Raw genomic sequence first — 25,041 nt, forward strand, 5'->3', positions numbered from 1 at the left:
TCCAGCACTATTCTCAGAGATTCAGTAAGGTGGCATAACACCAGGAATCACTCAGGTGGTCTCAGGACCATACTTTGAGTAGTACCACCTAGCTATATCTTCCTCCAGATCCATCCATTTCTGAACTCTTTGTATTGCAGGTTCTTGTTTAGCCATTTCAAGTTTTCTTAATAAAGCTGATGATTGTTTACCAAATCCCCATTATTAATTAATATATTTCTTTCTTTTTCACATGTTCATAGAGAAAACCTGGGCATATAGACGTGAAACTGTAAACAGTGGTTATCTTCTTGGCATGAGATGACAGCAGAGGGGACGGGTTTTACATTTTTTTTTCTGCAGTGGTATATTTTAGTAGTTTTTAATGACAAGCTTGTATTTCTCTTACGTTCAGCAAAAACGCTGAAGAGTCTCCCATTTCAAAAAGAGGGAGTAAAGGGAGGAACGAAGGGAGGGAAGAAGGAAGAAAAGAGTCAAATGCTGAGCTTTTCAAGAAAAAGGAAATATTATTCCTTCCTATTAAACTTTGCTTGACTCTCAGCTCCACCTGTTACTCAGATGCATCTTCCTATCGTGAAACCAATGGACTTGACAAGTTTTTACCTATTCCAGCTCCCTTGCTCCAGTCTGTTCTCCATGTATCTCTCCATTGTAGTTTAAACTGTAAAGCATATTACATCAGTCCTTTACCTAAAACTTCATGATTTCCACTGCACTTAGACAAAAATCCCAAATTCTCACTTTGACTTATAAGATCTTTTATGACTCAGCCCTGCTAAATGTCTTTATCTTAGTCTCTAAAGTCTTGCAGTCTGGTAGGATCATGCACAAAATAAATGCTTGATAAATATTGGTGAATTATAGAACGAATGAATGAATGGATGGATAAATATCCCTTCCAGAGAACCCAAAATGTATGTTTGATTGGATTTCCTTCCAAAACCTACAACTGGTCCTTCCCGTTGGTGCTGATGACACTCCAGGGAGCATACGCCCTTCCCAGGTCTCATGACCTCCTAGTTTGGACAGTTCTGATCTCTTATGGGTCCCTGAAGTCCAGTTAAGTTCTTCCCTGACATTCAGGTCAAGTGGCTGAGCTAATACAAGACTGAGCATTGATGAATAGATTCTGGCCAGGATGCAGATTAGCTGCCTTTCTTAGTGGCTCAGTGGTTTCCCAGTGTGTGTTTGCTCAAGAATCGCTGATGCTACATCCATTCTCCTTCCCTCCAGTCCATCCTGGTTTCCACCCCCCCCCACAAAAAAAATCATTTTTTTTCCATAATGAATAAAGAAGGGCAAAAGCCTCTTGTTACACCACCGACAAGATATTGGCATTTTTCCTTTTCATGAACTATTAGAAAACCTGAGATCCTAACTGCCATTTTCTAATTAGTGTCTGGAGTAAAAGAACAAATGTCCCTGCTTCAAGATTCCACTTGTGGTATAGTTCACAGGAGAGATTTCCACCCTTTTGAAAAGTATTGGCTTTGATCCTATAAAAGAATTACTCTCAAGAAGTAGATCGCTTACTATATGAGGTGAATTAATTTGTACAGGGATGGGAATCAACACTTACAGGACACCAGGGTATCATTTACTACAATGGAAGAGGTAATTCTCTGAAAAGTGGTTTATTTATCGTCTACTAAGCTGAACATTGCAGGGAGGATGCTGTGACTGGTGCACGCCCACACTGAGTGGGCCTGGAGAAACTCTTTAAATCAGGCCTTGCGCGCAAAGCCTGGGGATGTCTCTGAAGGCTGCTTTACAGTAAAAACGATTCTTCCCGTGGTTTTCCAGCCTGCTGAGCTCAGTGCAAAAGCAAGTCAGAGGAAGCAACAGGAAGGCTGCCAATATATGTCCATCATAGACGCCTCTGAATGGTTGTCTGTCTTTACCACCCCGTGAATTTTTATTTCAAGCTTAAGCAACTCCCACAATGTACAAATAGAGCTCTGTTAGACTGAGCAAAAGCCCAGTACACCCAGAGATGCAGGAACTTCAAGGAATCTGTAGTTTAACCAGATTTAGTAGCAGCATTTGTTGCTAGAAGTTGTGGGTGGCTTTGATGCAAAGTTTATAGAAGTGGCCCTTTCTCTTGTTTTAATTGCAAGAAGGACAGATCGTTAGTTTATGGTGTGTCAGAGAACACTTACGAGGTCTGTTCATCTACAGAGGAAAGCTGGGGCGAGCGTGGCATCTCCTGGCTTCTGACTGACGTGCCTTTGTCTTTTGCACTTGCCAGCACTAACATAGCTCCGAGGGCAAGTAGCCCTCACATGGTAGGGCAACTGCAGTGAGAATAGCAGAAATGGTCATTGTAAAAGGGGGAGAGAGGCAGGTTATAAAGCCAGTAAATTCTCTTCTGGAAACAGCAAGCTGGAGTCCAGGGACCAGTGTCTGTTCAGCAGATGTCCAGGCCGGCTCGTGCCCCGGGGAGAGTTAGCACCATGTATTAGTTGTAGCAGGGGGTCGGTGCTGTTAAGAGGATGCTCTGAGTGCTTGCTATTCAAGAGGGTCAGAAAGCTGATTTCCTGGGAAAAGCCGTATCACGACCTGGAGCGGGAAGACAGGTATCAGAATATCGGCGCCCCAAGGCAGCTCAAACACATCTCAAGAACACATTTTTCTTGACATTTAGGCTATTTTTATTGTGCTGTGGCTTTTCCCCTGGAGTGCCCATCTTAAAGGTGATGGTGCTGAGCCTAGAACATTGAGAAAATGCTATCTGATTCATTCTATTGAAGGCTTGTGGCTCTCGGACTCCCGGGAAGCCATAGGCTCAGCAGAATTTCTAGCCTCATCAGCTCCTTTGTTGGGCAGTTCATGGCAGCTGTGTTTTTGTTTAATGCATTTCCTAACACTTGTGCCCTCTTGAAGAATTAGATCATGACTGTCATTGGACTGCCTCCTGTTAGCTACTACACCCCTCCAGATTTCTTCACTTGACATGTTAACTCACCTCAGCAGGTATCAGAGCTGCTTACAGTATCTGTGGTGGTACCTCTCATAGGAGAAGAGCGTGAGCAGGAGAGCCTGGTGGATCTGGGAAGCTGTCCTGGGGCAAGGGTGAAGACAATTTTTAAGTGTTTTTGTTTTAGCTTAAACATAGTCCAATTCGAATTTGCATTCGAATTCATGACAAAACTATATTTATTTACAAAGTACACGATTTTCTCCAAAAGTATTTAAGGGAAATTAAAGTGCCTGAACTTTGCACATGCTTTAGGAATACACCTGCCTGTCTGAGGAGAGATACGCAGATAGTCCATGTTGCATGCCGTGTTTCATTTCTATCTTGTCTCGCCCAGATTTAGATAAAGGAATGCAGGACTGACATGATCATGTAAGTAAATGGGTGGTCAGTACAGAATTTGGAATGCCCAGTCCCTCCCCATCTAAATGAATGAAAGGGATAAGGTCAGTGATGCCAGTGGAGATTTCAGCCCTCCACAGCGCCCCCACCATGGAGCCCACGCATTCCATCGGAGCGTGTGTAGAGGCTACCCCTCCACCAAGGGAATCAGCTTCCTCACAGAGAAAATGGGGAGGGGAGGGAAGATTAATGACATAGCATTTGTGCAGCTTCCCCAACTGCTTCATAGCAGCCTATAAATAAACTGCACTAATTATATATGAGAGTTTAAGTTTCATAATGAAAATCAAATTAAGCCAGTTGCTTTAAAAGTTGAAAATTCTGTGCAGTTGCACCATTTCCTCCGTGTACTTTATATTCAGAAGCTGTCATAGTTTAGCTTTGTTTAGTTGATTTTCAAAAGGTTCTGATTTTTATATCCCACTAACATACACACATGAGCATTTATGATGTTGTTCAAATACAGAAACTAATACCATTAATGAGAAGTGTTACGAGCTGTACATTTCTCTTAATTCAACTTTTCAATAAGAAAAAACAGAGGGGAAAATGTTTAGTATTATTTCTTGTGAATAGAGAAATGCAGGAATCTTACTCATATTTATACCAATATGCCTTTTTAAAGCTAGTCTATCTTTGGGATGCTCAGTAAGCTTCAATGATTACAAATACAAAAATTTTATTTTCATTTAAAGGTATTTTTAAAATTAAGGATCAGCAATCACTGGCAGCAAGAAAACCTAACCTTGTCAATAGCAGTTTATGAATGGGCTCAAGGGTATTCTAGAATCTTTCTTCCAGGGGCCACTGTGTTTAGAAGTCACTTCAGCCCCGGCAAATAGTCAATTTATTTTTCTATTTTTGGAGAACAATTACCATCGTATACTGATGCACATTCACAGACACCATGAGCAAAGCACCAATGAGAGAACTGTTCCACCCTAAGGCTCTATTGGCCGAACTGTGAACTTGCCAATATCTCATGTCCTCTTCGTGCATCCATGCCTTTGCACAGCAATTTCCTTTACGGAAATGCTTTTTCCGTTTGTTCTCATGGCAAATTCTCACTTAATGTCTCTTATTTGATTTCCTTGGCACCTCCCCCTAGGCAGAAATAATTACTCATTTCCCTATATGTGTAATACTCCTAATACACTTTGAAATATTTCTAATACAGTTTTATGTTATAATCTATTTTAGCTATTGGCGAACTGTCTTCTCCTCAAAACAGGAACTTAATAAAGACAAAGACTTGTTTAGTCATCTTTTTTCTTGCCTTCTTATGTGCCTCGTTATTTTTGATTGAATGTCAGGCATTGTGAGTAGAAGAATAAGAGACTGAAGTAAAGAGTGTTAACATCCAGAAATGAACACATTTCTTGTTCCGTCAGGTCATCATTGTGGGTAGCTGAGCCAGTCTAACCTGAGTTTGGGTTGGGTGTGGGCTTTGCTGTTGCTATAGTTAACCTTGCGTGCACCATGGACTTCAAATTCCTCCAGTAGTGGGCTGCTCTTCTCTTGCGCTTAGAGTAGATCTTGCAGTGCTGAAGAATTTTTTTCTTAATGTCCTTGCTCCATCCTCAGATTGTAGCTGCTCATGCACATCTGGGCCATTCTTATGATTCTCTGTGATTGCTTGTTACTCAGTGCTAGGCTTGTGGTGGAGCCAATAGAGCTGGGGGTGGAGGATGGGAGTTGGATGCATGGTGGGGGGATTCCTCAGTTCTCATGATTCATCCCCAGTTTTAGGAAGATCTTCTGAGACTGAGCCTTGGGTGTAGGGCTTTCTCAGCATCACTGACCCTCCTTCCCCTCCCTGCATCACAGCAGCCAAACTTTGAGTAGGAGAGAGTTTTCAGCCTCCTTTCTAGCAGTAACAGATGTCTGTTTGGTATTAGTACAGGATTTGGGGCTGAGTTATCTGCCTCTCCTTCCCTGGGAGCAGAGGACTTTTGTTTATATCTGTCCCCTAAAATATTGGATATTTGACTCTGCCATGGAACATGGAAGAGGATTTCCTGCCTCCTTCTCCCATGGCAGCTTGAAGCTTTTGCTTCATCTAAGAGAATGGTCTGGGGAAGTGGATGGACATTTGTGTTGTCCCAAGTGGCAGCCAGTCATCTCCTGATACTTGTACCTCTGCTCTTATTTGTCTCCTATGCCCTCAGTCTTGTTTACCATCACACTACTGCAACCTGCGAGACAGTATGGATCCTTCTTGTGTCTGGGGTCCCCAGGTATTCTAAACTGTCATGTTAACCCACACCCTGTCTTTGAAAATTCATAAAATTAAAGCTTCTTTCTTCTTACTGAGTTTTCTCAAAACTTGCCAATGGCAGAACACTATGTGTGTCCCATCTTTCCTCGGAGGAATTTGCCTTTCTTTGGAATTCAGTTCACTTGGTTGCCTTGTAACCTCAGCTTTTTGGTGGGCTCCAGGAAAATTATGGTTTTTGTAGATTATCTGCCCCTTTTTTTCATTGTTCAAGTAAGAGTAATTTTTTTTGTGGCTTTCTATGTCCTAACTGGAAGTGGAATGTCCCTGGTATAATCACACAAGTGCCCCAACAGCCAGCAGAACATTGTGACAGAGGAGACACTCCTTGAACTATACTGAGATGTTCTTTCTTATTCAAAAAATCCACATATATTGTGGGAGATACCTCAACATTTCTCTTTAACAGTTGTCCTCAATTCTTCCAATGAAAGTGAAATAATACAGAAAAATGCCTTTTATTCCTCTGGCTTGATTTTTTTTTTTGGAGAGTGCATAAATTATATAGCAACAGATTTCAAACTTTACCCAATGACTATTCATCCTTCAGTTGTCATAGAGAAATGAGCTTGTCATAGATAAACACACTGGGTTATTTTGAAGTCAGATCTGAGCCAATTCTTTTTACTTGTTGCCTGAAATAAAAATTCAGGTAAAATAACTATGACAGCTTGTAAGAAAAGTACTATTTGACTATCTTTTTGTCAATAATAAAAAACAAAAATTCTTTGAAAAATGTGTCACTTTGGAAAAGTCACCTTCCCCTGGTCCTCTGTGGGGATGATGCTGAAATGGCGAACCACGAGGCTGCCTGTGGGCCGTTGTTGGGGCTTCGCTGGTGCTTCTGGCACTTCGTAGTGATGGGGGACAGGAGCAGCCTATTTGCAGTGTTGAGAAAAATCAATTTTCATCTTCAGAAGATGAAACTACCAAGCAAGATATTGACTTAGAAATAAAGTGTTTCTTAAAGACTTCCCATATCCTATAAATGTCAGACCCAAACGTAAGAGTTTGGTGATTTAAAGTTTATTGCTAATTCCAGACAAACATGCATATAGTTCTGCCTCAAGAAAAGAACTAGTAATAACTAATTTTCTTGCAGAACATTTGCTACATCCATACAGCTAGTGTCAGAACCCTCAAACCCAGTCATCTTTTTTTTTTTACTGATAGCTATAACTTGATTCCTTTCCATTTATTTTTCATTCTAAGGTTTTATTCTTCTTTGTTCCATAGATAAATTATTTCCAAACTTCTATGATAAATTATATATGTAACTGTGTCTGACAGCCCTTTAAAGGCAGCTTCTCAATGTATGGCACCCGTAGTTATTGTCTAAACTGTAATAAGGAATGTGTTATTCACCAGCTGGGGAGATCTTTAGTTCTCTTCTGGCCTTGAAGGCTAACCAGTGTGATAGCTGATACCCCAACACACAAAGTAGACACGGACAAAGAAGACAGCATCCCCACGCACTGTGGGAATAGAACACAGCAGCCTTGCGGGACCTGAGCGGTCTTACCCTTGGAAGGAATGCTTTGGAGAATATTGAAGAGTCTGTTGCCTGCTTCCTGCCAGTCTCATGTTGAGTGGGTTTACCCTGATTTGAAGTGTACACCTGGGTGCTATTTTAGGGAGAGAAAGAAGATAGGCATGAGGACAAGGGAAATAGTGTGAAAGACTGAGATTATTATTATTTTTAAAGAGAGATTCAGCATGACCTGAAAGGATTAATGAAACTACTGGATCTGACTAAGCTTTACACTAGATAATAATGTAAAAATATTTTCTACTATTCACCTATGGAGGGGGTGCTTGTAAGATAAAGAGATCAGCAATAGATAAAATAAAAGAATTATTTTTCCCCCTGTATATTAGTATTGTATTATGAATTAAATTTATAACCCTATGACACATATTTAAGAAACTACTATTTGCCAGAAACTGCCAGAAATAAAAGAAATAAAATCTGGTTCCTGTTTTGAAAATGATTTTTACAAATTAAAAATATCCTGAAATGATCATTTTCTGTCCCCTAAATACCGCCCACCCCTGTTTTTCCCCATCTCTCCACCCATTTTTCCTACCTTGGTGAATATCACCTCCTGGAGAATATAGAGAATATTTTTGAATAATCACAAACATGATAACAACCACAATTTACACGTGTGCTTTCTTTGTGCTCTACATTGTGCTTCCGATTTACATGTATTATTTTATTCATTGTGATAATCCTGTGAAAATCCAACTTGAGGACTTTTGGAGTGTAAGGATTTTTTGGGAGGAGGAAGATAATTTATTTATTTACTTATTTTAATGGAGAAACTGGGGCTTGGGCCCAGGACCTTGTGCATGCCAAGCATGCAGTCTATGCATTGAGCTATATCTTCCCCCACCTAAGGCTTTTTGAGATTTTATAGTTTAAACCAAGACTCAGGAAGATCAACTAACACTCTGTTTTGGATGGGCGTTCAGAGCAAGACTTCGTACGAGGCCTGTCTGGCTCCCCGGTCCGGGCCTCTGAACCTTGCAGTGCCTCTTCCTGACTCCATTCACTGGTCTGTCCACTTTTCTGGTGTGGTGACGCAGAGCAGGGACTTTGGAGCGTGATACCCGGGATCTGAATCCTGACTCTGCAGTAGGCAGAACTTTTGTAGCTTGGGAACGTTCTATCCGCCTCTTGCCTAAGAGCCTTCGTCTATAAGATGGGGTCAGAGCCGCACATACAGCGTGGAATTGTCAAAAGGATTCCCAGGGATAAGCATCGAGTGCTTGGAACGCCGAGCTTTTCTCAGTCACTATTTAGGAATTCCATGGCATTATGATGATGTCATATTTAGGTGTTCAGGTTTAAAGCTGCCTTAGCTTTCCTGCCATCTCATTTCACTGAGATTTTGTTAATAGCCTCTTTTTATATATATATATGAATTGGTTTATTCATGATGACTCTATTATCTAGTCTAATTAAAGCATTTAAAGCTATTTCTGAAGGACTATATGTAATTAGTCCATATTAACCTGACTCAACCAGGTTATATGGACTAATTACATATAGGGTTATAAATTTACACTCAAATCATAGTGTACATGTGGAATTAACAAAACGTTAATTGTTTTTAAATATTCTGCTGTGTTTCAGACTTTTAATTACTCCAACTTTTTAGACAGTTTATTTTTTATTGAAGTATAGTCGATTTACAATGTTAATTTCGGGTGTACAGCATTATAATTCCCTGCGCTATACAGTAAGACCTTGTTTATCTATTTTATATATAGTAGTTAGTATCTACAAATCTTGAGCTCCTAATTTATCCCTTCCTACTCCTTTTCCCCCGGTAACCATAAATTTGTTTTCTACGTCTGTGAGTTTACCTCTGTTTTGTAAATAAGTTCATTTGTGTTCTTTTTTTTTTTTAAGATTCTACATGTAAATGATATCGTATGATATTTTTCTTTCTCTTTTTATAATTTACTTCACTTAGTATGATGATCTCCAGGTCCATCATGTTGCTGCAAATGGCATTATTTTATTCTTTTTTATGGCTGGGTAGTATTCCAGCCATTTATATCATAACTTCTTTATTCAGTCATCTGTCAATGGACATTTAGGTTGCTTCCATGTCTTGACTGTTAATAGCCTCTTAATTGGTCTCTTAGACATCAGTCTCACCTCTGTGACATAATGACATAGTCACATTTCTAAAATTCAGAATGGTTTGTGTCACTCCCTTGCTCAAAAACTTTAAAATTTCAGGCTCAAGTATGAAGTCCTTGCGGTAGTAGCTAGTATTCCCCATAACTGCCCGCCACCTACTGATTAAACTGAATCTCTCCCTCCTTGCCCTCACGTGTATTTTGTTCCAACGAGAAGGAACTGTTTCCATTTCCTAAACAGATCATGCTTTTATACAGGCTGTTGCCTCTGTCCAGAATGCCTTTCCTTGACTAATTTGCTTGGCAAATTCCTGAGCATTTCTCCAAGCCAGCATAAACACTTCCCCTTCTAGGAAGTCATTCCTAGACCCCTGCCCACTTCCTCCCCCAGCAGCAAGCAGGGGCTCTTCTTAGTTGCTCTTACACTGTTTCGAATGTGCCTCTATCACAGCCCTCACCACATAGTATTGACACTAATTGTCTTTTTGGTCTTGTTTCTCCACTAAGAACAGTTATATTGTCTTATCCAGATATGCCCAGAGTCCAGAACAAGGCAGGCGCTCAGTAAGATATTAGTACATGAATGTGGGGAGTGAACCTGGCTCATTGGTGCATATTTATGATCTCATCTGGGAACTTGCTCCTCCCAAGATGATTTTTTGCAACAGCAAAACCACTAGAGACATTAGCACCTGGACCATGTTGTTCAGATCTGTTGCTAAAGGCTCATCAGATCCCCAAGGTGAAAGAAACAATCGCTACCTCAACTAATAAAGGAAGTGCTTTGTATTTCTGGACCCCAAAGTGTCAGACAACAACAAAAAACCTGAAAAGATACCACCTTTCCAGCCCAGAGTAGTTAATAATGATATTTTTAAAACACTAAATTATGCATTCAAAATATGATAAGGAACCAACTCATTATTTTGAAACCTGGTAGATAGAGGGAAGGAATCCAGCCCTTCACCTGCCCTTTCTCTGTGAGCTTTACCAGCGGGGAATCAACTAGTAGAGGCAGGGCTTGCCTCTTTATAAAAGTATTCCAATCAGCAAAACGAAAAATTATAGAATTAGCGTATCACCATTGTGCACCGCTAGTGAATTACTTGATTTAGGTGTTGAGTATCAATAGTGCTAATGCCAGGAAAAGAGAGACAACCAGTTATCATGTGCCTCCTGATGGGAAAAAATAATAAGACACAACCTATTTTCTACCCAAAGGGACTGAACCTGATTTTGATCAAGCCTTGGGATCACACTGTCCATTTCGAGCAAACACAGAGGAACACTGAGTTGAAATACCAGGGTACAACTGTGGGAAGCCCTGCAGGACAAGTGACCCAGCTTCTTCAATGAAATTGTAATGAAAAGAAAGATATGGCAGGTGAGGTGGGACGGAGAGATAAGAGAATTGTAGATTAAAGGAGACCTAGGAACACATGAATTTTTTAAAATAGGCAAGTCTAAACAGAGGTGTCTAAGAATTCTGCTTCGGAGATGAAAATAGAAAGAAATGCAAGGAAGTGATTTCTATGAAAGTCAAGACTGGGGTAACTTTTGTGGGCAGGGGATTGAGATTTGGACAGCATTGGAGAGAGCGGCTTTTTGAGTAGTTGGCACAGTTCCATTTCTTTAACTAGGTGGTGGTTATAAGATATTTGCTTCCTAATAAATTCATTAAGGGATACATTCATTTTTGGTCATTTTCTGTATCTGTTTTGTTTTACAATAAATATGATAAAAGTGTTTTTTTTAATGATTATAAAAGGTCCACGTTTCCATAACTGTTCTCAATACCATCCACCACAAGACTGACCTTGCAAAGTATTAAAAATTCCCTCAGTGAAAGAATTCATTCCTCGCACACACATATTTATTGATTGCCCACTATGTGCTAGGAATTTTTCCAAATACTGAAGAGTCGATGTTGAACAAAACAGAGAAAATTTCTCTCTGTGTGGATCTTGAAATCTAGTCAGAAAACAAAGAATAAGTACAGGCATACCTTGGAGGTCGTGCAGATTCGTCACCAGACCACTGCAACAAAGCGAGTCACAGGCATTTTTGGCTTCCCAGTGCATATAAGTTATGTTTACCCTATACTGTAGGCTGTTAAGTGTGCAATAGCATCTTGTCTAAAAAAAATGTGCATACCTTCATTCAAAAAATACCGTATTGCTAAAAAATGCTGACTATCATCTGACAATGCAGGATTGCCACGAACCTTCAATTTGATAAAAAAGGAGTATCTGCAAAGTGTAATAAGGCAAAGCTCAATAAAATGAGGAATGCCTGTGAAATAAAACGTCTTGCATTTTAGTAGTGATAAGTACTAAGGAATAAAAAGTAGGGAAAAAAGGAAACATTATTAAAAAGGGGTCACAATTTTAAATAGAGTGGCCAAGGGAGGACTCACGGAGAAGGTGAGTTGGAGTGAGGGTCTAAAGGGGGTGAAACTGTGAACCACGTGGACAGCGGGGAGAATGCTCCCGGCAGGGCAACAGCAGGGTCAGAGTCTGTGGGAGTCATGTGCCTGGTGTGTTCCAGAAATAGCGAGGAAACTGGTATGGCTGGAGCAGAGTAGATGAGGGGAGAGAAACAGAGGAAGTGGAAGTCAGCAAAGGGCTTTGCAGGTGCTAGAAAGGACTCTGCTTTTGCTCTAAATGAGGTGGTGAGCTGTTGGAGGAGTTTGAACAGAGGCTGGAAATTCTCTGACTTAGATTTTACCAGGGTCTCTTTGGTGATGCATTGAGAATAAGACTATTAAGGAACAAGAAAAAAAATTAGGAAGAACAGTAAGGGGGTTTTTGCAATAAACTGGGAAAGAAAGGGAGGAGCCTTGGTCCAGTGAAGTGGGTCATCAGTGCTTGGATTCTGGGTATTTTTTTAAAGACAGAGCCAAGTAGAAATAAAGGACACCCCAAGACTTGGGGCTGAACAACTGCAAGGGTAGAGTTACCATTTCCTGCGCAGTTTGGGGAGGAGTATCAGGAGTTCAGCTTGGGACACACTGCATTTGGGGTGTCCAGCCTGTGGTTCAGGGGAGCGATCTGGGAGACATCAGCCTATAAATGGGATTAAAAGACAGGAAATGGGGCAGATGACCTATGCTAAGTATAGACAGAAAGGAGACAAGGTCCAAGAACTGAGTGCTAAGACACTCTGGTAGATGGAACAGAGACCCAAAAAGGAGGCGGAGAAAGAAGAAAGCAAAGAAAACCAAGAGTCTAGTGACCTGGAAGCAGGAGAGGCAAGTTTTAAGGAGGAGGAGGATGACAGTGTCAGGTTTACTGGCATATAAAGAAGATGGGCACTGAATTGTCCTTTGGCACTAGCAATGTGCAGGCCATTGGTGACTTTGATAAGAGTAGTTTTAATGGAGGTGGTCGGGGACTCTGGGTAGAATGGATTTAAGAGAAAATGGAAGGAGCAAAAAAACTGGAAATGATGAAAACACACAATATTTTCAAGAAATTTCACTGAAATGGAAAAGGAGCAAAATCAAGAGGTTTGCTATTTATGTACAACTATTTGGGTATCTGTGGGGATTGGTTCCAGGACCCCTACAGATACCAGAATCATGGCTGCTCAAGTCCCTTGTATAAAATGTCAGAGTACAGTTGGCCCTTCTGTATCGTGGATCTGAAACCCATGAATACGGAGGGGGGTCGACTGTATGCCATTTTATGAATGCAGGTTGGTTTTCACTAAGTGTGTGCTACCTTTCTACAGTGAAAAAAACAGTGATAATAACAGATAAATATTGAGTCTCTACTGTGTGGCAGGTACAGCTCTTCTAAACACTCAGGTAACTCAATCCTCATAACCACCTGCATGAGTGAGAGGTTACTATTATACCCATTTTATAGATGACAAAACTGAAGCGCAGAAAGAAGCAACTTGCCTGACACTAGCTGGCCAGCGGTGCACCCAGGCTGAAGCTCAGACATTTGACTGCAGTGCTCAAACTTCATACCATCTCCCCATTTTAAGTCCTTGCTGAAAACAGTGTTTCATGATGACGGTGTCACTGGACAACATACCATCTGAGGGCTGACACTGTCAGTCAGGAGAACATAAAACACAGAAGTTCCCAGAAGGTTAATATTGGGGAGAATATTTCTTTACTTGTCATGAACTATTAACCTAGTGATGAATGTTCATATGCAGCTGTGATGGGGAAAAAAAGACTTCATTTTATTTTTAGTGGTTCTAGATAATTTTGCCCTTTAAAAATCTTTGCTGCAGACAACTTTGCTGCAAACATTTTTGCCACATAACTAGGTGGCTGGAAGGCGATTTTGCTGTAAAAGATAAAATAACGCAAAAAAGAGAGATATTAAAAAGAACATAATGAAACAGAAAAAATGAATAACAAAATTAAAAAGACTTAGTTGCAAAATACAGAATATTTAAGTGCATTTAAGATGTGTGTAGATTCATAGCCATACTGTGCAAATAATTGATTTTATTTTGTGGGTTGTACGTAAGCATTTGTCTTCCAAGTCTTTTGTTCATTGTATTATATATGTACGTTTGTTTGTTTGTTTTTGCTTCTTGATTCACCTCCTTGTGCAGCATTGCACTTTTATGCTACAGTTTCTTCCTTCATTAAGAGAGGTGTCGGTTTCCGAACACTAGGATGCATAGTTGTACCTGAGCTTTGTGTTGTGCTGTGAAAGCCTCTACACCATTGTTTGTGTTCTTGACACATTGTCACATATCCCCTGAGAGATGTTCCAAAGTTCCAGAGAAAATGTGGGTTTAACTCTGCACCTCTAGGCCCTCAGCCTCTTTCTCCTCCAATATAGTTTGCTTCAAAATAAAAAAATCAACTCTTGGAGAAAATTATTGTCATCTGTCAGCTCAATAAAGCCATCAGTAAGTTTGCTAACTGGAAGAAAACAGTTGAAACCAAACTGTCAAACCAAAAATTGCCTTATGGTCAATTAATTGTGGAGGGAAAATGTTTTCACCAAAGATGTTTATGGCAAATAAGCCTAGGACAAAAATACCGGACATGATTTTTAGTGCTTAGCAAATCAACGCTGCCAAATAGACATTGCCAATCATACACTTTGAAAATCTGTTTCTTTTATTCTTTATTCTCTGTATTCTGTATCCTCTCTGCCTCCCTAACCTCTCTCTCCATTGGTTAGTTGCCCAGTGAATAATCCATGTTTTGAATTACTTTTCAACACTTGACTCTCTCTTTTGTGCCTCCAGCAACTACAAAAAAAAAAATTTTTTTTTCTGAATGCACTACTTTTCCATGCATCATTCACTCATTTATTCTTTTTGGCTTCAGTAGTAGAGCAACCCAAGGAATTTGGAGTGGTTAGTCATCCATTCATTTTCTGTATTTGTGGAGCAAAGGACTGTCAAAGATAAAGAATTATGTCAGTAGCATATTAAGAAGCAAGACCTATGTGTGTTCACACTTGCAAGTAAACATGTGGCGGCAAAGGAAACTGATTGACCACAGCTTTCTGAAATTTAGAAATTCTGAGGTTTGGAACTGGAAAACAAGACTTTTGATGATGTGAAAACTCACCCAAGCCCAGTGCTTTGTGGACTAATGAGATTTTTCAATGAAAATGCAAAATCATAAATGTTACTATTAAATGAAGAACTGATGAGAAGCAATTATTGGAATGCAGTGTACTTTAAAAAGTGGATTGGATTTCAGAAAAAGGACCATCAGCCGGTATCCCTCATTTTGCTTTGTAATTGCAATTTCTAGGCCATCTGAACAATTGTGTGACCCTTGAGAGAAGAATTAGTGATTGCAATCACAGCCTTCTAATCAGGCGTCTTGAAAGGAGCAATACTTGAAAATCTTCATCATACACGGGGCAGGCCAACTGGTTTTGCAGTTTTTCTCATATATTAACTGCTATGAGTTGGCATTTTAGGTTTGCTAATAATTGTCTAATCTAATTAAATCAAATACGGAAGTTGAAATAGGTGAAAAACTGTTGGTCTAATTGCTGTTGCTTTTTGAAGCTTGGAATCTTGCAGAAAGTCTATATAGCAGACACAAAAATTGTGTCCAGGTGGGAGCCTGGTCTCCTCAAACAGTTAAAAATGATGAGGTAGGGATGTTGCATGTAATTCACTATGAAAAATGAATAGGATATTACTTGACTGAACTTTAGATTAATTTTGGTGGAATGAGTCTTGTTTTCCCTGGTGTAATAAAATTTTTCGCCAGGGTATTTGTTTTTGAAATCTTGTTAGAGGATCTCTGGCTCTGACACAAATGCCACGTCTTTCCCCTTCTCCTCTGCTTGTAATCAGCCGTTCTCCAACAGAATCAGGAGAGTAATTTATATGGATAAGCACCTGTTGGGGGAAGCAGTGTTTTAAATCAGATATAGAGAAAGAATTTAAGGTACAAATGAATCATTCACTCTAAATGAAACACAGAGCTGGTTGTAATTTGTAATTTAGCAGAGTATTTTTCTTGAAACCTGCAAGGGCTGTGAACTCCTTCATTTACAAAAGGTCTCAAGCATTACAGAACGCTTTTGTGTATTTCTTTCATTGTCAGCTGATTCCATCTCAGTCATAGTAGGTCCATTAGGCTGCTGACGTTTTGACGTTTTTAGGTTTTATTTCTTTTATAATAGAAGTGAATTCAATAGAAATTGAAAATAATTTTTGTTTAAATAGTTGAGTGAATTTGCCATTTTCCCACATTAGCATCTAGCAGGTCATAACAAAAGTGCTAATAACTTAACGATGTAGACTTTGAAAGGATGTCAATGATTAAATAGCCAAAGACTTTTTTTAATGTTAATGTTTCATAACAAGATTTTACTGGGGTAGTGTGCTTGTGTGATTCATAGTTCATTAATATTGGTTTGTATCTTTTACTCTTTCCTTTTTTCCTAGAAGCATGAGTTTTATGTGTATCTTCGCAGAGACTACTTGTTTGCTGTGGTTTTGTGGTTTGGAAATACAGCCCTGAAACAACTGGGCTGAGACCATGATTCTAATTTCACTTTGGGCCTTTCTCACATCAGTGAGCAGAATGATTTTTTAGTCACTCCAGTCAGGACTTGAATCCCAGCTACAGTCTCAGGGGTGAAAAGTCAAGGGGTTACCCATTTACCCATCGAATTCTCCAGGTAGAACTTTGATAACCATTGCAATTATTTTATTCTGTCCCCCCTTATCCGAGCATTGCTATAGTTAATGTTATGTCAGAATTTTCCATTGTGATTCATGTTTTTCTGGGATTTAAAATGGAAATTCTTCAGGCAGAAAATAGGCACATATGGTTATTGCAGAAAAGCTGTTGTGAGGCCAATTTTAAGGTGAGCTGCTGAGATTTTGCAGAGTTAAAAACACTTGGCCTGTCCCCGCAGCTGGAAAAGGGCCATTCATTCCCTTGGACAATGTTAATTATCAACAACTTGAGTTAGTTTCTGGTTCCTTGAAATTGGAACTTAGCCTTCTTCTCCTTTCTCCTTCCAATATGGATAAGACCAGGAATTAGGTAAAAATAGGCATTTCAATCTTAACTCATGTTTACAACTAAAATTTTATTTTCTTCCCAATGATGTAAATTCTTCCTTATGACATAAAAATATCTGTACTGGGGAAACTGGAGAACTCTTATAGGCATAGTGGTAGTTTATTTGTGGCAGAGAGGGTTTGGCCATAAATCAATCCATGCTTTAGGTGGTTTTAGTCTTACATATTGCATTTCCTTGCCAAATTATTATTAAAATTTTAGAAGAAAAGATTACTGGAGAAGGGGTAATATGTTAAAGACTGTATTTCAAGACAGCGTTCTAGGAGAATCTATTTTTACCTTCAGATTGAAAACTGACCTTCCATTGACCACAGTCTTAAGACAAAACAGATAATGGGTTTTGCCTCTTTCTGTGGGGCTGATGACCTTTTGTGTCTTTGCATTGAATATTAAGACTTAGAACATAAAAGCGTGTATCTGAATCACGAAATCCACCTCCAGAAAGCATGTTGCTGGCACTCAGTAAATGTTTTTTCAATGGCTGAAGAACAACTGTAACTAAGAGTATTTCGAGGTACAAGCATATGGGAAACACCGCTTGTATGACTTCTGCTAGCTCTTGACTCCCTTAATTCCGTCATGACTTGATATTGGCTGCCAGAATGATATATGGGCCTAATATGTTCTCACTAAACCACATAATTTTTGTTTTAAAAAACCGGCACAATCATGAGAGAGACAATTATATGAAAAGCACTTGGTGATGAAGAGGGCAACTTACAATAGAAGAGCTGGCTAAGCGTTCCTGAAATGAAAGCCTGTTCTCTTCTGAAAGATTCTTCTCTTCTTTTACTGGATTCAGTTAGTTCCAGGTTGACGAATTGTGATCAATACTGTTATTGGTCTGATAATTAACAGATGATGGCCTGTCTCTAGGAATAGTAAATGCTGGGTACTAATTAACATTTGTTTTGATTACATGATATTTAGTTGTCAAAGACAGCTATTATAATGACAGAGAATGTTAGAAGAGGGTTGTTTTTTTTTTTTTTTTTGCTGTTGTAGCTTTTGATTGTTATCAGAAATAACTATTTTGTGTGTCTGTGTGTGAAGGCATGCCTGATTTCTATTACTGCTCACTGTAATATAACTCCAGTAGTCTAAGAACTCGTCTAAAAGCCTTAAGTATTTCTAATTAATTTTATCTGTGCCCTCTCAGCTTCAAGGGAGAGAGAAAGGATCTGTAATCAAAGTGGAGATGGCGAGATTCCTGAACAAGAACTAAGAGTGCTAAATATGGTTGATTGAAATATCACTGATTTAATTAAAAATTAAGGGATAGTATGAAGTCTTAAAAGTTCCAGAGGTTGTATAATCTATTTCATAATTTAAAAAATAAGCTTAACGGTCTACGTATTCTTTTCCATTCAAGAAGGAGTTTCACTGGGGCTTCAAGGTGCGCAGTTAGCTGTGAAATATCTAATGGGTTTCCATTGTGGAATTGGGGTATTTCCTAGAAAGACCAGGGAGTCATTGTTTTCTTTAGCCTGAAACCTTCTCATCTGTCTTCTGATGTTCAGAGAAGTACTACAATTATGTGAAAAGTGTATGGACTCTGAATTTAGACTTGGCTCAAATCCTGGCTGCAAAATCTGCTTCCTAGCAATGTAACTTTGGACATCATTTTGGAATCTATTTCTTTAACTATAAAAATGTGATGACTATTATTTCTCTAGTTGGGTAGATATAAGGATTAAGTGAGATCATATATAGTAAAGTCTGTATTAGTCTCGGTTGTCCAGAGAAATAGAACCAATAGGAGATATATATATATATATATACACACACACACACACACACACACACACACACACACACACACACACACACACATATACATGTGTAAAGAGATTTATTATAAGGAATTGGCTCACACAGTTATGGAGGCTGAGAAATCCCAACCCGAGCAGCAGGCTGGGGACCCAGCAGAGATGATGGTATAGTTCCAGCCTGAGTCCAAAGGGCTGGGAACCAGGAGAGCCAATGGTGTACATCCAGTCCGCATCTGAGTCCAAAGACAGGAGAAGACTGAGGTCTCAGCTCAAAGACAGTCAAGAAGAGAGAATTCTCTCTTAGTCAGTCTTTTGTTTCTCCTCAGGCCTTCAACAGGGTGGATGAGGTCCACCCATATTAGGAAGAGCAATCTGCTTTACTCTGTCTATCAATTCACAGATGAATCTCACCCAGAAAGACCCTCACAGACTCACCCAGAAAATGCTTAAACCAAATATCTGGGTGCCCTGTGGCCCAGACAAATTGACACGTAAAATGAATCATCACAAGGTTTTATTGTAACACTTGACACACAGTTAAGAGAAGAGGCTCTGGAGGCAGACTGCGTCCCTTCCAGTCCTGGCTCCGCCACCCTTTAGTGGTGTGACATCAGGCAAGTTACGTCCCATCTGAGGACAATATTATTTTCAACTGCATGCAGGGTTGTGGTACAGACTAAATGAGTTGAATCGTGTTAGGTGTGTAGAACAACGCCTGGCCCTTAGTGTTGTATGTAAGGTTTCCTCTTATTAGTGTCATGATTATAATAGGTGCTAAATAAATCATAACCATTTTATATACTTTAATTCACTCATTTAGGACAGTGACTAAAGATTTTACCACAAAGTCATCTCTTTGATCTGAAGAGTTTGAAATGTTACGAATGAGGGGGAAGTTCTTGTTTTTCTAGGATAACAGATAATTTATACACTTTACATGCATTGAACAGCTACTATGCCCAGGGTAACTCAAGAGGGTTAACACATGAACATACATGAGGGCAGCAAAGGATGAACATGCACACGTGGCAGTTATTGACATATCCTTTCTTGAGAGCACGTTTTGATGGGCTTGATCGTTGAGGAGGATAGCTCCCAAGGTTGTTTCAAAGAGACTGCATGTTCGCATTTTGACCAAGGGAAATCTGAAAATATTATATTTAAAAACTAATCTTAAAGCATGCACCTTAGTATTTAGTCCAAAAACTGGATTTCTCCTTTGTGTCTCATTTTTCTTCCTTAGCACATCATCTCCTAGTTAAAGGTACAAATTTTAGTCTGGTGTCTGTTCTTAAACTCATTGATTTTTTTTTATGGCTAAAATACATTTGTATTTATTCATATTAACTAAAAAAGACATACCTGTCCTATTTGTGTTTTGAAATCTCTGTGAAAATAGTAGTGTTATTAAAAAATAAAAAGAATCAGTATTTGGGTAAAGATTTTTTAAAAAGAGAAAGTTGATCTGTGGTTAGGTTAATTTTAGAATGCTTATGTGTTTTATGCAGCATATAATGTTATATTATTTATTACATGTATGGTATAGTATATAGTATGTATAACATACAGTAAATATACACACCCTTTTTTGAGTCAGGGTCTTTTATGTTTGACAGCATGTCCCTCCCATCCTTAGGCAGGCTGGACTTTCTGTTTTCCTCCTTCATTGTGTTTTCCAGTAGGATTTCGCTGGCCAACACTTAATTAAAGTTCATTTCCTCTTTTTACGCTCCAGGTATTATTATGCCGCTCCCTTCAAGAAGTAATTTGCGTGCTGTTTATTGGAGCTGTGAATTTAATCATCTCAATCCCATGCTACTGCAGGATGACTGTAATAAGATGTATTGACTGTTGTTTGGAGCATATTTTTGCCTCCATCGTGTGTTGTTTTGCCAGAATACAGAAGGCGGTGTTTTTGTCTCCTGACACATCTAAGTAAAAGCAGTTCCTCCCTTTAGGACAGTGAGGAATTTCAGTTACTTGTTTCAGTAAATGTCTGAAGTTTTAAAATAAGAGGAATCCTGGGAAAGAGGTTTAAATTATACAAGGTACATAGGTTTGGAAAGGAAACAGAGAGGGACTGGTGCTAGAGTCAGGATGTTCTTGCTCCTCAGCTGAAATAGAGGGAGATGAATAAACACCCAACCAAAATTCTCCCAGCCACCTTCTCCTGTATTATGTGTATTCATGTATATATTTCAAATTTCACCTGTATTACATGTGTACATATAAACATATGCATTTACGTTTTATGCACAAGCCAGGGCACTAGTTGTTTGTAATCTACTCTCTGGAAGAGAAAACAAATGGAACGTGATGGTATAAGCTAAAAGGGATGGAGAAGGAGAGCCTATGGTATGATAATACTAGCTGGCCCCTTCTGAGAGTTTATTACGTGCTTGTTATTCTCAGCATTTACACGTATGTAGTTGTGAACATTTCCATAGCAGAAGGTAGAATAGTGTCCATCAGGACCTGAAAAATGCATCCAAACTTCCATCTGCAGGTTTTACAAAGTCAGTGTCCACAAGGATCAAACAAGGACTTGCAGATGAATGAAGCAGTCCTGCGATGAAAAACCCTAAACTGCACGCCGGGGCCTGCCTGCCTGCCTGCCCCTGACTGCAGCATTGCCCAGAGTGGGGACAACACCCAAGTAAACAAATGTTTTTAAATTGAAGTGTAGTTGACTTACAATAATAGTTTCAGGTGTACCACATAGTGATTTGACAGTTTTATAGATTATGCTCCATTTAAAGTTATTATAAAACACTGTCTAAATTCCCTGTGCTTCGCATTACATCCTTGTATATTGCTTACTTTATACCTAGAAGCCTGTACCTCTTAATCCCCTTCACCTGTCTGATCTCTCCCTCCACCCCTCTCACCACTGGTAGCCACTAGTTTGTTCTCTAGTATCTGTGAGTCCATTTCTGTTTTATTTTTAAAGAGATGCCATTAATCTGGATATTTGTAAGTGAAGTCTCTTGACTTGAAATTTCTGGAAATGATTCAAAATCTTTTGTTCCACTTCCTGTGAACGGTGTTCCGCACCCACACAGCCACCCGTGGGCCACCGCTCCTTAAACCTTCAGAAAGTTACCAGCTCAGCATCAGGCTGTGAAAAAACACTGCGCGGCAGACGGAGCTCACCGTCGTTCCTTTGGTGGTCATCTGACTGCTTTTAAGATCTGCCTGTCCATGATACAGTGTTTGGGGGAAAAGCATTATAGAAATCAAAACAGGTTTCCCTGTGTGCACCAGCGGCGCAGTTTCTGGTTCTGCCTTTTTTACGCCCAAACGTGCGTGAATCCAAAACTTCAGTGATGCTGTGGTACTCAAACCTATATCCTAGTTTCTATTTTTTGGCCAAAAAGTATTGGAACATCAACTGACTTAAAATACTGTGAATAGTGTACCAGTTCCTTAGGTCAATGGACAGAAATTTTTAGGACTGTCGTTGTCTTTCCTGGAAGTAGGAAGAAACAGATGATTTACTAAGCAAATAGATGGGGAGTCATTTTGAATTGATAGTTATTTACATTAGCTTGTTATTTAAATTCATTTAGATACATTATCTTAAATTATTTATACTAGTTTAAATTGCATATATTATCCATCATTTTTATCCAGGTAAAATTATTCACTTTAATTACATTATTATTTACTTTATTTTTACGTTATCTATTCCTTTGTTATGTGCATTGCTACCTCTTTAAAACAAGTGGGTTCCAGAAGGACTCCTATCTAAGGATGTACATCAGAAAGCCCTGGGTGATTTCCAATGCCCCCCAAATATCTAGGGGTGAGACCTACACATGGGTATTTTGGAAAAAGATCTCAATTTGATATTTAAGTGTCTTCCTGAAAATAACACTAGACCAAAAGAGCTTTAGATTATATTTGATTGATTTCCCACTACATTTCACTGTTTATCTTGGGTCTGAATTCCACTGGCACTTCCCAATCCATGGGATTCAAATGTGAGATATTTCATCGCAGGTAGAAGAGAGAACCTCCTTTTAATTAAGGTCTGTGCCTCCACTGCCCCATTATGGGGGAATGAGCTTACATTTTGGATTCCAAAGACAGAGATTCACACAAGCCTACCCTTGGCATCCTGCGACTTTCCCCTTCTGGAATTTAGACTTGTTTCAGAATATTTTATCAGATGTACAGATGAAAACAGGAAGAACTAGGCAATTCTTAACATGCTCATTTTTATTTCTCAGCCCTTAGCTTTTGTTTTTTTTTAACAAGAGAAGCAGAAATTTATAAATAAGTAAATAAGATCAAATGGACTGCCTACTGTGATTGTGACCTGTCTTCATAGAAGTTTTACCCTTGATTGCTTTGTTTTTCAAAAAACACTCAAGGTGCTGTCAATGTTAGGCCGGTCCTCTGTCTTGATGTTTCCCAGTTACCTGTCAGAGCATTCGGGATCAGCTGAGAAGCCTGACATACCTTCGATAAAGGCATGTCTGGGACTTAAAATGGATGGTGTTTTGTGTTGTTTAGTTTGAAAAATGGGAGATTTACACAGATATAGAAAACAAACTTGTGGTTACCGAAAGGGAAAGAGGGGGAGTGGAGGGATAAATGGGGAGTTCGGGATTTGCAGATACTAACTACTCTATATAAAATAGATAAACAACAAGGTCCTACTGTGTAGCACGGGGAATGATATTCAATACCTTGTAACAGCCTATAATGAAAAAGAATATTTAAAGGAATATATAAATATATATGTATAAGTGAATCACGATGCCGTACACCAGAAATTAACACAACATTGTAAACCGACTATACTTCAATTTAAAGCAATAAAAACAAAAACAAACAAAAAATGGGAGATTTGTTTCTTCAGGATACATTCAAGCATTCACTATAGAATAACGTTTTTGGTATTCTCCCTCAGATTCTTGAAGAAAGCGAGGGAATCTTGAGTTGGGTCGAAGTCCTGATTTACAGTGGGACAAATGGATGTTTGACCTTCTAGCAGCAAAGAGATGCTAAAGGCAAAGAGAAACCTCAGTGCGGGCTCCCCCGGGGAACCGCGTTCTGGCTCTGGGGGTCTGCAGAACGCATGGGTGCTGTGCCTCCCTCCTTTCTGAAGCTGGTGACAGAGGAGGCCCCTCTGCACCAGACACCCCTTCTCAGGAAGTTTGCTTTCTCTGCTGCCCTAGGGGTCTTTGGTAAAGAAGCTTCAATAGCCTTTGCCTAGAGAATTGTTCAAAATTTTCTTGAGTTTCACATTCGTTTGCAGGGGTCTAAGAGTTGGAGTGGGACAATTACTTCAATGTGTAACATACTGATTTTATTAGGACTAGTGTATTCTGAATTGTTGAAATGTATGTATTTTCCAGATGTGGTGGATAAGCGTTAACACAGAAAGGCAAACAGAAATGGTATTCTTCTTTGGAGGGTGGTTTTAAATGACTTGTGTTTTTGCTCTTAGTGATAAAGCTCACATGTGTTATTGGCAGGTAACCCATGAGCCATTCCCAGGGTCTGGGCAGTGCACAGCGTCTGATTATAGCGGCACAGGAGAGGAAGTGGTTGAGGAAGAACCTTGACTATAGGGAGGAGCATATTTAGTACAGTCCCAGCCTGAGGGCTGTCAGTGCTTCACCAGAAGACACAGCTCTTCTGTGAGCCTTTGCTTCTCTCCTCCTCTGTTCTTTTACATTTTCAAAGCTCATCACGTTGGCATTTCTTTTAAGAGGTCCAAAAGTGTTTATATTCATGTCCTCAAAACAAGATCTTACACACATCTATTTCCAGTGTGTGTACGTTTATGTGTTTATATAAGAAACGAATAAAGAACTTCACAATCAGAGTTTGCAACTTAGATTCAAATGCAAAGTCTGACAACGTAGTTTGAAATACATAAAACTTCAAAGAAGATTCCAGTCAGTGACCATGGCCTTTTTGTTTATAGATGTCCTTTAAAAAAGAAAGGTGAGTTTTGTCTAGGTGAAAAAACACAATAGCAACAAAACTGAGGTAGTGTTCTAAAGCAGGTGCGTGTGGGTTTCTTCTGGCCCGATGAGACCTCTGTCCTATTCATTCCTGGGCGTGTTCACACTTGTGTGCGTGCATGTGGGTGGGTGTGCATGTGTATATTTCCTTTCACCTAAGTGCAGTAGTCTGCTATAGGGCTCTAAGTCACTTCAGGAGTTTGTTTATTTATAACTGTTGAATTAAAACGGTTCTTAGTCATATACAACCAACAATAATTTTCACGTGACCTGTATGTTCTAAGGAAACTGTCTTGGGGTTATTCCTGTCTGATATATAAACCATGCAGTTTCTATGGCATACAAAATTATTATCTGATGAAAACAAACAAACAAAAATCATTCCAGGAAAACATTTCATTCCTTATTGGAGAGCTGGAATGGGCTTTGACTTTTCT

General features: G+C 39.3%; 1 protein-coding gene and 1 long non-coding RNA gene across 2 annotated transcripts in view; one reads left to right on the plus strand and one right to left on the minus strand.

Moving 5' to 3' along the window:
• The window catches only part of SAMD5 (sterile alpha motif domain containing 5), a 413,981-nt gene that overhangs the window by 172,758 nt on the left and 216,182 nt on the right, over positions 1-25,041 (plus strand). The gene's annotated exons all lie outside the window — the stretch shown is intronic.
• LOC140697896 (uncharacterized) lies at positions 1,680-8,410 on the minus strand. The gene is made up of 4 exons (XR_012075278.1): positions 8,106-8,410; positions 7,177-7,279; positions 2,966-3,061; positions 1,680-2,559 (listed from the first exon to the last, which is right to left on the minus strand). It is a non-coding gene; the product is annotated as an uncharacterized lncRNA (long non-coding RNA).

This window comes from Vicugna pacos, chromosome 8, assembly GCF_048564905.1.
Source record: "Vicugna pacos chromosome 8, VicPac4, whole genome shotgun sequence".
NCBI classification, from domain to species: domain Eukaryota; kingdom Metazoa; phylum Chordata; class Mammalia; order Artiodactyla; family Camelidae; genus Vicugna; species Vicugna pacos.